The following is a 13,444-nucleotide window of genomic DNA, read 5'->3' on the forward strand; positions in this document are numbered from 1 at the left end:
GTATAGTACCTAAAGGGCTGCAGCACCAAAAATCTGTGTATCTCTGGAGAAAAGAAATCAGTGTCCATATGATTTTTGTAAATAAACAGAATAGATTAAAAACTGCATTCAAAGTAGAAGCATAAGAAGCACATAAAACTGGTAAGAGATATTTCACACCCTCCCTGCTGCATTTCACTTTCTGTGCAAAAGAAGGCATTCTTTTTTTTTTTTTTTTTTTTTTTTAAATTTTTTATTGGATTATAGGTTTTGGGGTACATGAGCAGAGCATGCAAGACAGTTGCGTAGGTACACACATGGCAGTGTGCTTTGCTTTTCTTCTCCCCTTCACCCACATTTGGCATTTCTCCCCAGGCTATCCCTCCCCACCTCCCCCTCCCACTGGCCCTCCCCTTTTCCCCCCAATAGACCCCAGTGTTTAGTACTCCCCTTTCTGTGTCCATGTGTTCTCATTTTTCATCACCCACCTATGAGTGAGAATATGCGGTGTTTCATTTTCTGTTCCTGTGTCAGTTTGCTGAGGATGATGTTCTCCAGATTCATCCATGTCCCTACAAACGACACGAACTCATCATTTCTGATTGCTGCATAATATTCCATGGTGTATATGTGCCACATTTTTCCAAAAGACTATAAATCGTTCTACTATAAGGACACATGTACACGAATGTTCATTGCAGCACTGTTTACAATAGCAAAGACCTGGAATCAACCCAAATGCCCACTGATAATAGACTGGATTGGAAAAATGGAAGAAGGCATTCTTTAGCAACCAAACATGGCTCACAGATGAAGAGTTGAAAAGTACACTTATTATGACTAAACCTAATAGTATACCTAAGTTACACAAATCAAAGTACCAGTCCTTGTATTTGTTCATTTTCCTCTTCTTTGTTTATTTGAATATACTTTCTAAGATATCTCAATAAAATTCAAAATGAAAATATTAACTATTAATTTATATTACTAGCAGTAGATTAAATCATTTAGCAAGTTACACCTTTTAAAGAACAAGTGAAATCAATTCCTAGACCATTTTTCTCATTACTAATATTTATATAAATTTAAAAAACAGTTATTTTATTTATATAAATTTAAAAAATGGTTGCTTAGAATAAGGACTCTAATATGTTATTCTTCATAGAATCAATGGGAACTACTGCTCTCACTTCCAAGTGTAGATTCCTTATATTTTTGGAACTTAGTCAAGAGAAATTAGGATTTGTAAAATAGAATTTTTGATAAAATGCATTTTCTTCATTCAACAAAAATGTAGAATTTGTGCTAGGAACTGAGAAATATATGAATTCAGGAAACAGCATATTTAAAGTGAGCAAAATAGAAGAAACTGGCTAAAGAACAAAGGATGATGTAGTGCCTCATACCTAGTTGCTGTGAGGGGCTTCACTTAGCCCTAGACTAAGTAAAGACAAGGAGCAATTACTGGAGCCCAGAGAGCACTGAATGGAATGGGCGATAGCCCATCCTGAGATATCTCAGGAGCCTGGGAACCAATTCCAGCCTAACTCTGTCCCCACCTGTGATCCCCTGCTGGTACCTATCATCAGTTTCACCCAAGCAGACACCCCTGGGAACACAGACAGAAAAAAGTGGATATTGGACCTGGAAGACATAAAGAAAAATATCCAACACAAACATACTACAGCACTTTTCTTCAAATAGCTTAATGAATAGTAAAAGGACAGGCATATGAACTATTTAGGATAGCAAAGTGTATCTGGTTCTGTAATAATATTGAACAAATTACTTAAGGCCTTATGAAGCCCTCAGTCTTCACATTGCTCTTTCTATCAACAAATGCAACAATACCCACAAAGCAAAATAACGAAATTACAGGAAGGTCCTAATAAAGAGGAAGGAAGGAAAAGCAACAGAAAAGAAGGCTAAGAACACAGGAAAATACAATGTTTCCACCCTAAAAAGGGGTAATAAAAACAACATAATAAATGTATTATTTCCCCCCAAAATTTAGAACAAATGGTATCTGTTTTTGGCATCTTGGCCTGGGGCTGAATATTCAAACTTACTCTCAAAGAAATTATCACTGTATAGAAAATAGGGAATCCTTGTACACTGTAAGTAGAAATATAAATTAATATAGTCATTATTGTAAACAGTGGGAAACTTGCTCAAAAAAAAACAAAAATAGAACTACCATTTAATCTCATAATCCCAGTACTAGGTATACATCCAAAAGAAATGAAATCAGTATGTTGAGAAAAATTTGCACTCCCCCGATTATACTAGCATTACTCACAATAGCCAAGATATGGAATCGAGCTAAGTGTCCATCAATGAATGAATGAATAAAGGAAAATATGGTGTATATACACAATAGGATACTATTTGACCATAAAACAATGAAGGAAATCCTGTCATTTGCAACAGAATGAACCTGGAGAACCTTATGTTACAGGAAATAACCCAGGTACAGAAAGACAAATACCACATGATCTCACTCATATGTGGAATCTAAAAAGTTGACCTCATAGAAGTAGAAAGTAGAATGGTGGCTACCAGGAGCTAGGGTGATTTTGGTAGGTGCGGGGCCTGGGGAGATGTTGAGCAAAGGTGCAAGAAAAATAAGTTCAAGAGTTATACTATACAACATGATCATTACAGTTAATTATATATTATACTCTTGAAAAATGCTGAGAGTAGTTGTAAAGTGTTCTCACCACAAAATGATAAGTATGGAAACAAATGCATAGGTTTAGTCACTCCACAATTTATAAAATACACTCCAAACATCATACTATACACAGTAAGTACATAAATTTTATATATCAATGTAAAACATATATATATATATATCATATGAAATCATATGTAAAACATATATATATATATATATCATATGAAATCATCATTTACTGACAGATGCATTAACATTCAAAATGTTGGAAAGGACCTCAGTGAAAAAACTGCAGCCCAATCTGCTGGACTCAAGCATTCTCCTTGCCTCTGCCTCCCATACAGAGCTGAAACCACAGGTGCATGACACCAAGTTCAGCTAATTTTTTTTTATTTTTATACAGATTTGTTCTCATTTTATTTCCTAGACTGGTCTCACAATCCTGAATTTAAGCAATTCTCCTGCCACAACTTCCAAAGTGCTGGGATTATAGGCATGAGCCACTGTGACTGGCCTGCTATCCCTCTTTCTTGTTTCCTTTCATTCCTGTTTTCTTCTCATGTAGATTTTGAATATTTACTGTATGGTGTGCTCTTTCCAATAAGTTAATTGGAAAAAATGGCAAGCAAAGTAGAGACATTCCTTGACATCATAAAATTATATTCTACTGGGCAGAACAGAAACAAGTAAACATAAATATAAAATACAGTGTGGAAAATTCTATAATGAAAAAGTAGAGAGCAACTTGAAAGAGTGTAACAGGGAATAACCAAAGTAGTCAAGATGTAGGGTGATGGGCATGAATCCAGGAAAGCTTCCTTAAGACAACAGTGTTTGAGCAGAGAAGTGAAGCAATGAGGAAGAAGAAATGCAACTCAAATCTGCACTGTATCCTACAGAATTTTAGAATCTGAACAATTCTGTTGAAATAATGGAGATTATTGACATCAGAAAGACATTTGGGTTAACCATATATAAATAAAATAGGGATATGTAAAAGTAGGAATGTACTTACCTCTACTTATCAGTTTTATATGGGGAAAAAAGAAAAGAGTTACCAGCGTTTAGGAACAACGAGGCCAGAATAAAAGGGGAAGACACACACTGAGAAAAACTTTGAGGATATTTGTAATATATTCTAGAGATCTCTATCCCTCCATACTAAAGCAAGTGGAAGATTTTTATTTCAGTCAAAAATTGAAGCAATTAGTAAAAGTGTGAAATCCATAATCATTTGTTGAGCTGCTTTTAAAAGTGTTTATCATCACATTTAGTAAATTTCACTATCGTAATTGACCATATTCTTCTCTCACACATGGCAGGAAGAAGCACACATGCTCCTTATTGATGCCACTAGAAGGCACATGCACTAAACCCCAGGAGCAAAATTTAACTTTAATGCATATATAGAAGAATCATTTTACTCATAACTATGCACAAGTATAATTACTGAACAAGGATGAAATGGCATGCAATTAAGTGGAATACCCAGGGATCACCCAGGACATAGTTACAGAATAGAAGAGACCAAAGGATACAGAGACATCTACTGTTTAGAGGATCTCAAAATCATCCAAGGATACTGTTCCTTTCCTGTCTCTGTTGCTTACCTCAGAGGAGTCATGAAAGGTGTCCTCATGGATTTAGATGAAGAACTACCCCCTTCCCATGCAATCCTCTGTCCTCGCTATCCTGGTTACATCCAGATTCCCTCTAGTAATATACACTACTTAATGTATTCCTTAATATATTACATTTATCTTTGCAGAATAAGAAAAAATCACCATTAAAAAAAAACATGTACTGCATTTGTTATAGGATTGCCAGCTTCTGATGGCTGTCTTAGCCACCACAGTAAGAAAAGGTAGGGTCTCAAGTCACCAAGACCTTAGAAATTGCCACACTTAATGTGTGATTTTACATAGTGCATTTTAAGAATAGTAATTATACACCCCAGTTTTTTCAGAACAGTCTCCATTTGTGCCTATTGCCTCCATGTAATTACTCATGCTATCCAATTTTATTTTCAAAGGTGTATGGATTTAGATAAGTTGAATTGTCACTTTATCAAAAAAGATGGTGTAAGGACAGCATGCTAGAAGAGTTTGCCCTTAGAGAAAACAGTATTTTCAAGAGAATAACATTAACTTCTAATCAATGTGTGTATAGTTTCTCTGTGCAACAGCTTTTCAACAAATATGCATTTTACAGTGGAAAGACAGTGAATTAAATGAGATGATCACATAAATAATATATAAGAAACAAAATCCACACTTACTTTGGGACAGTGTATTTGTTCCTTTTCACGCTGTTGTAAAGAAATACCTGAGATTAGGTAATTTATAAAGAAAATATACTTAATTGACTCACAGTTCACATAGCTGGGGAGGCCTCAGGAAATTTACAATCCAGGCAGAAGGCAAAGGGGAAGTACCTTCTTCACAAGGCCGTAGGAGAGACAGGAGAGTGTAAAGAAGGAACTTGTGAGAACTCACTCACTATAATGAGAACAGCATGGGAAAAGCATCCCCATGATCCAATCATCTCCCATAGGGTCCCTCTCTCAAGACATGAGGATTATGGGGATTACAATTCAAGGTGATATTCTGGTGGGGACACAGAACCAAACCATATCAAACAGTAATGAATTACTCCCTAGGCACTTGAGAGAGGAACGCCATTCTTATTCTCAAAATTTCTTCGTCAACATTTTAACCTGTATCAGGTCAATCTGGATCATTGTGTAATTACATTATTACACTGACTTTTCTATGCACTGGTTTATTTACTCTCCAGGATCAAAGACACTCTCATAGTATACTAATACATGACAAGAAAGGTTAATGATCTCCTTATCTTAGGGCAGGTTGGTAGTAAACCATGCTTTTGTTTTCTTCAAAACATGACACCTGAATGGACTTGCTGGAACACCCAGGTATGTGAAGCAAATAAATGTAGAAGAGAAAAACATTAGAGCCCACCTCACTAACTGCCTTTTTTATACAGATTGAACTTTATTTTTGTCTCGATACCCTTTAAAATGTTTTAAATTCTGCATTAAAATATATATGAAGATATTCTGTTACTCAGATAAAATTTCCCTTGAGAATGAAGACCATACTAGTGTAATTCTTTGCATAAATGAAGCACAAGCTGGACAAAAAGTTACTAAATATACTTTCAAATCCATTCATTCTCTATTGTGAAAACCATATCTGCTGTCCTCTACTAAAAACTGGTAAGGAAGTTTGAGATAACTAAAATCTCATAATAAAAGGGGATCTCTGAAATGCTTTTTACCTGCAGTTTGAGAAACAGTAGTTGAGTCCAATCCAATAGTCATGCTGTATTACATCAATTCAAAATAGATATCTGAAAGAAAAAACAAAACAAGACCATGTGATTTATTTAAGTAATATAGTATTAAAACATATGTTTGAGTTCCCCCAGAGGAATTAACCGATCAAATAGAAATGGAAAGAGTGAACGAAGTTTCTGCTAAAACATAAGCAAAGAATAAGACAAAAGCATAGCTAAAAACTCTCCTCATGGGGGGTAACATTTATTTCTAGATAAATACACCATGCTCTTTGGATTTGGTTCCAATACCTATTTATGTAGATGGAAAAAGAGAACCAACCAAATGTCCCCCTTTGCCACTTCAAGGAATAACTGCTGGGAAGAAGCAATTACCGTCAAATTGCTTACACCTTAAACCCCAGGTGCTCTAGATGGATGGACAGTCCCCTACAGTGTGAAGCTGTAGCTCAGAGACTCAGGGGAGTGGCAAGAGGCAAAGCCTTGTGAGCCATGTTTTGTAGCAAAGAAAGCAGAAAGATCTTCAAAGTTAGAAGACAAGATGCCTAGGGAAATGGAAGAAAGCCCTGTTTCAACAACAACAGCATATATATTTTTTAAAAAACATCATGCATTTGTCAGGGTAAAATGAAAATACATAAGAAAGAAAATATATGGGAGGAGAGGGATAGTATATAAATGAAAAGGGTGACTCATTGTATGTACAGGTTTCCCAGTTGGACTGAGGGTTACATATTCAGGAAATTGTGTAACTGGAATACACAAGGTTCTATGAGGAGCCAGTGATGACTCATACATAGAAGGAGAGATGGTGTCTTCTCCAGTAAGTATTTAGAAGAGAAAGGACTCGCTAGCCTGAAAATGAACAACACAGGAACATACATACATTGGTTGAACGACTAGTTTAAGAAGATAAATTGTCTTCAGCAAATGTGCAGTGGTTTGAGACCTCTGCCATCACACTTACTGAGTTTGGGTTCCTGGTTCTACCACTTAGTAGTTGTATGATCATAGGCAGGTATTTAAAACTATGAAATGAAAATTATAATGGTATGTATGATCTTCACATGATTATGGTGAGGATGAAATTAGATAGTACATATAAATGTATCTAGTAACCTCATTAGCATAAATATTCAAATAGAAGTAGTTGTGCTATTTGTCCTGGCTCTATTCCTTCGTCCTGGCTTTGCTCTGCATCCCCTCAACAGTGCTGATTTTATTATATGGAAATAGGAAGCTACTAATAGCAAGCCATCTTATAGCACTCTGGCAATAACACCTTTCCTTGTTTGTAAAAGTGTGTTGAGTATCTAGAAAGGTAATAAGGGATGTATTACAAACTCTCTTTATGTTGCACATGTTCTGATAAATTGTGTTATCAGTTAGGGAGAATTAGATTTATACATTAGTTGAATTTTTGGGCAACAAATATTTCCCAATATTAATTCTTATTAGATAGATGTTTTTCTCCACCAAGATCAACCCTATCCTTGGATTTTACAATAGGTTTTAGTTGTTTGAAAGGTTTATATGCAAATTTCTACTAAGGAAATCCCAAACCAGCTATGAGCTGGTGTACCTTGCCCTTTAATTGATTTCCAGATAGAGAGCACTGCCCAGGGAGTCATGCAACACATACTCCTGTTGAGCCATTCTCCTTTATCTCGATTACCCTTGATGTGTTATCAGGAAACCTGTAGTGCTCTCACTCTTCAGGGAATCATTTTTTCCTTTGGGTGGAGATGCTAGGGTTTTACAGATAACTCAGCTGGGGTTTTCATGGCCATACCTCTTACAATTACAAACTGAAGCAAAACCTCTCTTGCAGCTAATATAATTCAGCATCATAAATTTTAGCAAGCTCCTATTTAACATGAGTATATTCAAAAATATAGTCTTTTAAATAAAGCACTTTTTTTTTCAATTTGTTTGTCAACACTTTGTTTGATGCTCTGGATGATTTACTCAAGAGCAAACACTATCAGATACCTGAGGTTTCTCTGTACTACTACCTCAGGGGGGCTTCAAATCCCGCCACCTCAGATCTCAGACTTCAAAGAGTTTCCCCTGAAGCTGTGTTTACAGCATAAGCTAAAAAACAAGGTCCTGCTTGCTTTCACACACCTTTTCACCACGTTAAAAATCCTAGCTGCACCAAAATAACAACTTTTTCTACATCAGTTGGTGGTGGGTTTGGAGTTTGCTGCCATGCATTTTAACTTTTTAAAATCACAAACTACAAGCCAAGTGAAAAATAATCTAAGTGGACTTTTGCCAGATCTTATATCCAATACTTTTCTCTTCATAGCATATAGCTCCACCTTATGGTAGGAAGTTATTTAAAGTGGAGGCAGGATATGTAAGGCATAATGGTGGCATGTACTTTTTTTCCCTCTAGAATCATGCTTTTCCTTTCATTTCAATTGCATCTGCAGTTCTATGTGCCAAAGAGGCAGGAAGTCAGTTCCTCCATTTTTCTTCCCTATGAGTCTATAAAAGACTTGCATTAAACCTAGTCAATGACTGCTTGGAGCACAAGGGTTTTTAAGGAGACAAAGGAAAGATAGGTTTATAAAGCTCACCAAGGAAAAAAAAACACAGTTATGTTCTTTGATATTCTGATTAATAGCATTGTATTAAGTTTCTCTCTGATATTATATTACCTAGTCTCTCTGTTCATCTATTTTCTGTGTTTTAACCATCCTTCCTCTTTGTTCAGTGACAGTTTTTACATGCCGATTCCTGGAAACTAAGATTTACCTACTGCTGGCCTAAACAATGAGTCAAGTTTTCTTTTAGAATCTTGAAAATTCTACCATAAATATTTGCTCTTCTCGTATTCCATCCATTTACAGTTGTATCTTAGACAAGGTGACAGTTGGTGAATATTGTTTTTCTTCAAGCTTTGTTATTGAATATACTGCCTATATTAGAAATGTGTTTAACTCTCACAGGGAACTTCTAAAATTTCTTCACAGTGCTTTATACATAAAATGTAGGAAAAGAGAAAGGAATTAAACTTTTGTTGCCATCCTTTCCGTATGCCAGTAACTCTGCTAGGCAATGGAACATATTTTATCCGAATTCAACCTATAGCTATCTTCTAAAATATTCACATTTCCAATTTTCCAATAACATGCATGTGGGTTTCCCAAAGTCAGGCAGCTGATAAATATTTCATCTTGCTACAACACTGCACAATTTTTTTTTAATCACACCAATTGGCTGAGCATTGGAGAAATTAGTTTTGTGGCAGGTAAATATCTTTCAAATCTCACTCTCAATAGATACTTAATTCGGTTGCATGTTTTCCCAGAACAATAAAGAAATTAAAAGGAATCTTATCAGAACTGAATATATCTTACTCTATCCAAATAGTAAAGGTTTATAGAATATCTTCTGTATATCAGATACTGTGTTAGGTGTTTGGGGGATATAAACCGAAAAAAGTATCACTCCTCTCCTTGGCGATACTAGAGAAATAATTCATTGAAGAAACTGCAAAACAACTTTCACGTGCCTCTCAATGGAGAAAAGGCAACGCTACATCTGCAGGGGAAGAAAGATTTGGAACAGGTGTGGTAATTTGCAAAAACTTCAGTTACAATCACCAATAATTAGCACAACCACATGACAAAGGATTCAATACTTTGTAACCAAGAGGAAGAGAAATAGGAGCTTTGAAAATGCTTCACTGGGAAAGTCTCACTGGAGCTAGATCTTTAAGGTGAATCTCTCAGATACTTTATTTCAAATCATGTAGTATGAAGTAAAACAGCTTCATTTCAAAGATAAATTTAAATTGGATTGTATGTGTGGAATTTTGTTATTTTCTGTGGTCACTATGCCAAAATATCTAGATGAGAATAGCACACATTTTTATCTTGTAAATTGTAAAGGGTCCAATAGCTGCTCTATGCTTTCCGCAAAGCCCCCGAGTGCTTACTATCATCTTCTGGTCAAGTTTGAACCTAAGCTCCTTCCTCCGTTTATGTAGATCACTTGGGACAATTTCTATCCTTTGCTTGCAGCTCCTTCAAGATATGGAATTCTGCCTTTTTCTTTATTTATATTGTATAAATTACTTCCATGAGGAATTTGTGAGTATATCATGCACTTTGGGAATGGAAGACAGGTTTGGGGAAATTAGAGAGAATTAGATATTAAGATAATGATGATGGTGATAAATAGATGAAGATTATGATAAATAGAAGTGCCTTAGCCTGTTTTATGTTATGATAACATAATACTGAAACTAAGTAATTTACAAAGAAAATAAATTTATTTGGCTAATGATTCTGTCCAAGATCAGGCAACCTCTCTGGTGAAGGTTACTTGTTGCTTCAACTAATTGCTCAAAGTGGAAGGGCAAATGGGCATCTGCAGGGAGACATACAGGAAAGGCTAGGCTCACTTTATAATAACCTGCTCTCACAGGAACTATTCCATTACTACAAGAGTGAAAACTCTTTCCCACAAAAGGGCACTAATCTATTCATGAGAGATTCACCATATTATCCACACCTCCCATTAGGCCTTACTACCCAACACTGCCATATTGGGTGTATTCATTTATTTCCATACTGCTATAAAGAACCACCCAAGACTGGGTAATTTATAAAGAAAAGAGATTTAATTGACTCACAGTTCTACATGGCTTGGGAGGCCTCAGGAAACCTACAATCATGGCAGAAGTCAAAGTGGAAGCAAGATACCTTCTTCACAAGGTGGCAGGAAGGAGAAGTGCCAAGTGAAGGAAAAAGCACCCCTTATAAAACCATCAGATCTTGTGAGAACTCATTCACTATCATAAGAAAAGCATGGGGGAAATTGCAGCCACGATTCAATTACCTACCTCCACCTGATCTCTTCCTTAACACGCAGGGATGATGGGATTACAATCCTTAATTCATGGGAATTATGGGGATTACAGTTCAAAATGATTGGGCCAGGTGTGGTAATCCCAGCATTTTCGGAGGCCAAGACAGGTTGACAACTTGAGGTTAGCAATTTGAGACCATTCTGGCCAACATAGTGAACGCTTGCATCTACTAAAAATACAAAAATTCAATACAAAAATTAGCCAGGCCTGGTGGCGGGCACCTATAGTCCCAGCTAGTTTGAAGGCTGAGGCAGAAGAATCTCTTGAACCTAGGAGGTTTAGGCTGCAATGAACTGAGATCACGCTACTGTACTCTAGCCTAGGTGACAGAGTGAGCCTCCATCTCAAAAAAAAAAAAAGAGATTTTTGGGTGGGAACAAAGCCAAACTATGTCATTAGTAATCACATTTCAACATGAGTTTTGGAGGGAACACACTCAAACCATAGCATTCTGCCTCTGGCCCCCTGAAACCCATGCTGTTCTCACAACAACATACAATTATCCAATCCCAACTGTCCCCAAAGTCCTAACTTCCTCTAGCACCAACTTAAAAGTCAAAAGTCTCATTTGAGACTTAAGGTAAGTTCCTTACAGCTGTGAGAATGCAAAATCAGAAATCAAGTTATCTACTTCCAAGATACAATAGATGGACATTGGGCAAACATTCCCATTCCAAAAGGGAAAAAGGGGGAAGAAAAGAAAGAAGTGACCAGCCCACAGCAAGCTCAGGATCCAGCAGGTCAGACATTAAATCTTAAAGCTCCAAAATATTCCATATGCCACCTCCTGGATACACTGGATTGGAAGCTGAGCCAGCAAGGCCTCAGATAGCCCCACCTCTATGGCTTTGCTAAGTGCATCTCGTGGTTGTTCACTGGTTGGAGTCCAGTGCCTGTAGCTTTCTCAGACAGGCATTGCATGTTGCTAGTGGTGTAACCATTCTGGGGTCCATAAGATGGCAGCCCCACTCCCACAGCTCTGTTAGGCACTCTAGTGACTTCTCTATGGCAGCTCCACCTCTGAGGCAGGTTTCTGTCTGGGCTCCCAGGCAGTTTGGTACATCCTCTGATGAAGGTTCTCATGCCTCCATGACTCTTGCATTATATAGGCCTGACGAATCAGCACCATGTGAATGTGGACACTTCTCAGTCCTACCACCTGCATCCTCTGAAGTAGCAACTCAAGCCACACCTGCAGCTCCTTGAGCTATGGCTTAAGCGACCAGAGTACCAAAATGCTGGATCACGTTTCCAAGGCAACTCTGGACCTACCGTGAGCCTGTGGAGATTACCCCAGGTCTGTCTCTTGAAATCATTCTACCCTCTGAGGCCTGTGGACCTTTTTCACAATGTCCTGATGCGCACAAGCACTGACTGCCTTTTGTTCATGCTCTCTTTTGTTCTCTTTATCAAGCGGTCCTTGGGCAGCAACACCCTTAGCACTCACACAAATACAGCTTTTTGCTCTTTACGTAGTCAGGCTGCAAACTTTCCAAAATTTTCCACTCTACTTCCCTTTTAATTATAAATTCTGTCTTTATTCTTTTGCTCTCAAATCTCAACACAAGTGGCCAAAAGTAGCTATGTAACTCCTTCTATATTTTGCTGAGAAATTTATTCTGCCAAAAATCCTAATTCATCACTTTTAAATTCTGTCTTCCATAAAGCCCCTGGGCATGGACACAATGCAACCAAGTTCTTTGTACGTGTATAACAAGTGTGCTTTTACAAACAACTTCCCAATAGCCTACTCCTCATTTTTATCTGAGTCCTTATCAGCATGGTCTTTACTCATCAAAGTTCTATGTGCATTTGGTCATGACTACTTAACCAATCTCAAAAAAGTTCCAAACTTTCCCTAGTCTTCTCATCTCCTGCACTGTCACCATAATTGCCTTTGATACTCTGTGCATAGCAGTACAGGCCTTTTCTTACCTGCTCCTCCAAATTCTTCAAGCCACTACCCATTACCCAGTTCCAAAGCCACTTTCACATTTCCAGGTATCTGTATAGCAACACCTCATACCTCAGTACCAATTTTCTATCTTAGTTTGTCTAGTGTTACTATAACAGAACACCTAACTAAGACTAGTAATTTATTTAAATAAACAAATGTAGTCGATTTCTGATTCTGGAAGCTGGGAAGCCCAAGATCAGGTAGCCATCTTCAATTCATTGTGGAAAGCAGGAGGGCAAGTGGGCATATGCAAAGAAACACATACAAGAGGTTGGGCTTGTTTATAACAACCCACTCTACTAGAAACCAATCCATTCCTGCACCAGTGAGAGCTTACTCACTCACATAAAAGGGCATTAATTAATTCATGAGAGAATTTCTCTCATGACCCAAACACCTCCCACTAGGGTCTATCTCCTAACACTGCCATACTGGGATTCAAATTTCGACTTGAATTTCAGAAAGGACACACTCAAACCACATCAGATTAGATAGATAGATAGATAGATAGATAGATAGATAGATAGATAGATAGACAGATAGATAGTTTCACAAAAATGCAAAAATTCTTTAAGGTGAATAGTAGATATTTTGTAATCAAAACTTTTCTGGGCCATTTTCAAAAACA

General features: G+C 37.1%; 1 long non-coding RNA gene across 1 annotated transcript in view; it reads left to right on the forward strand.

Annotated features, from left to right (window-relative positions):
* Positions 1-12,882, forward strand: part of LOC118153917 (uncharacterized) — a 31,814-nt gene extending 18,932 nt beyond the window's left edge. Inside the window, exon 4 of the long non-coding RNA XR_004743722.3 lies at positions 11,969-12,882. This is a non-coding gene — a long non-coding RNA (uncharacterized LOC118153917). The remainder of the gene's footprint in view (positions 1-11,968) is intronic.
* Positions 12,883-13,444: the final 562 nt, after the last annotated feature.

The sequence above is a fragment of the Callithrix jacchus genome, chromosome 1 (assembly GCF_049354715.1).
Source record: "Callithrix jacchus isolate 240 chromosome 1, calJac240_pri, whole genome shotgun sequence".
NCBI classification, from domain to species: Eukaryota; Metazoa; Chordata; class Mammalia; order Primates; family Cebidae; genus Callithrix; species Callithrix jacchus.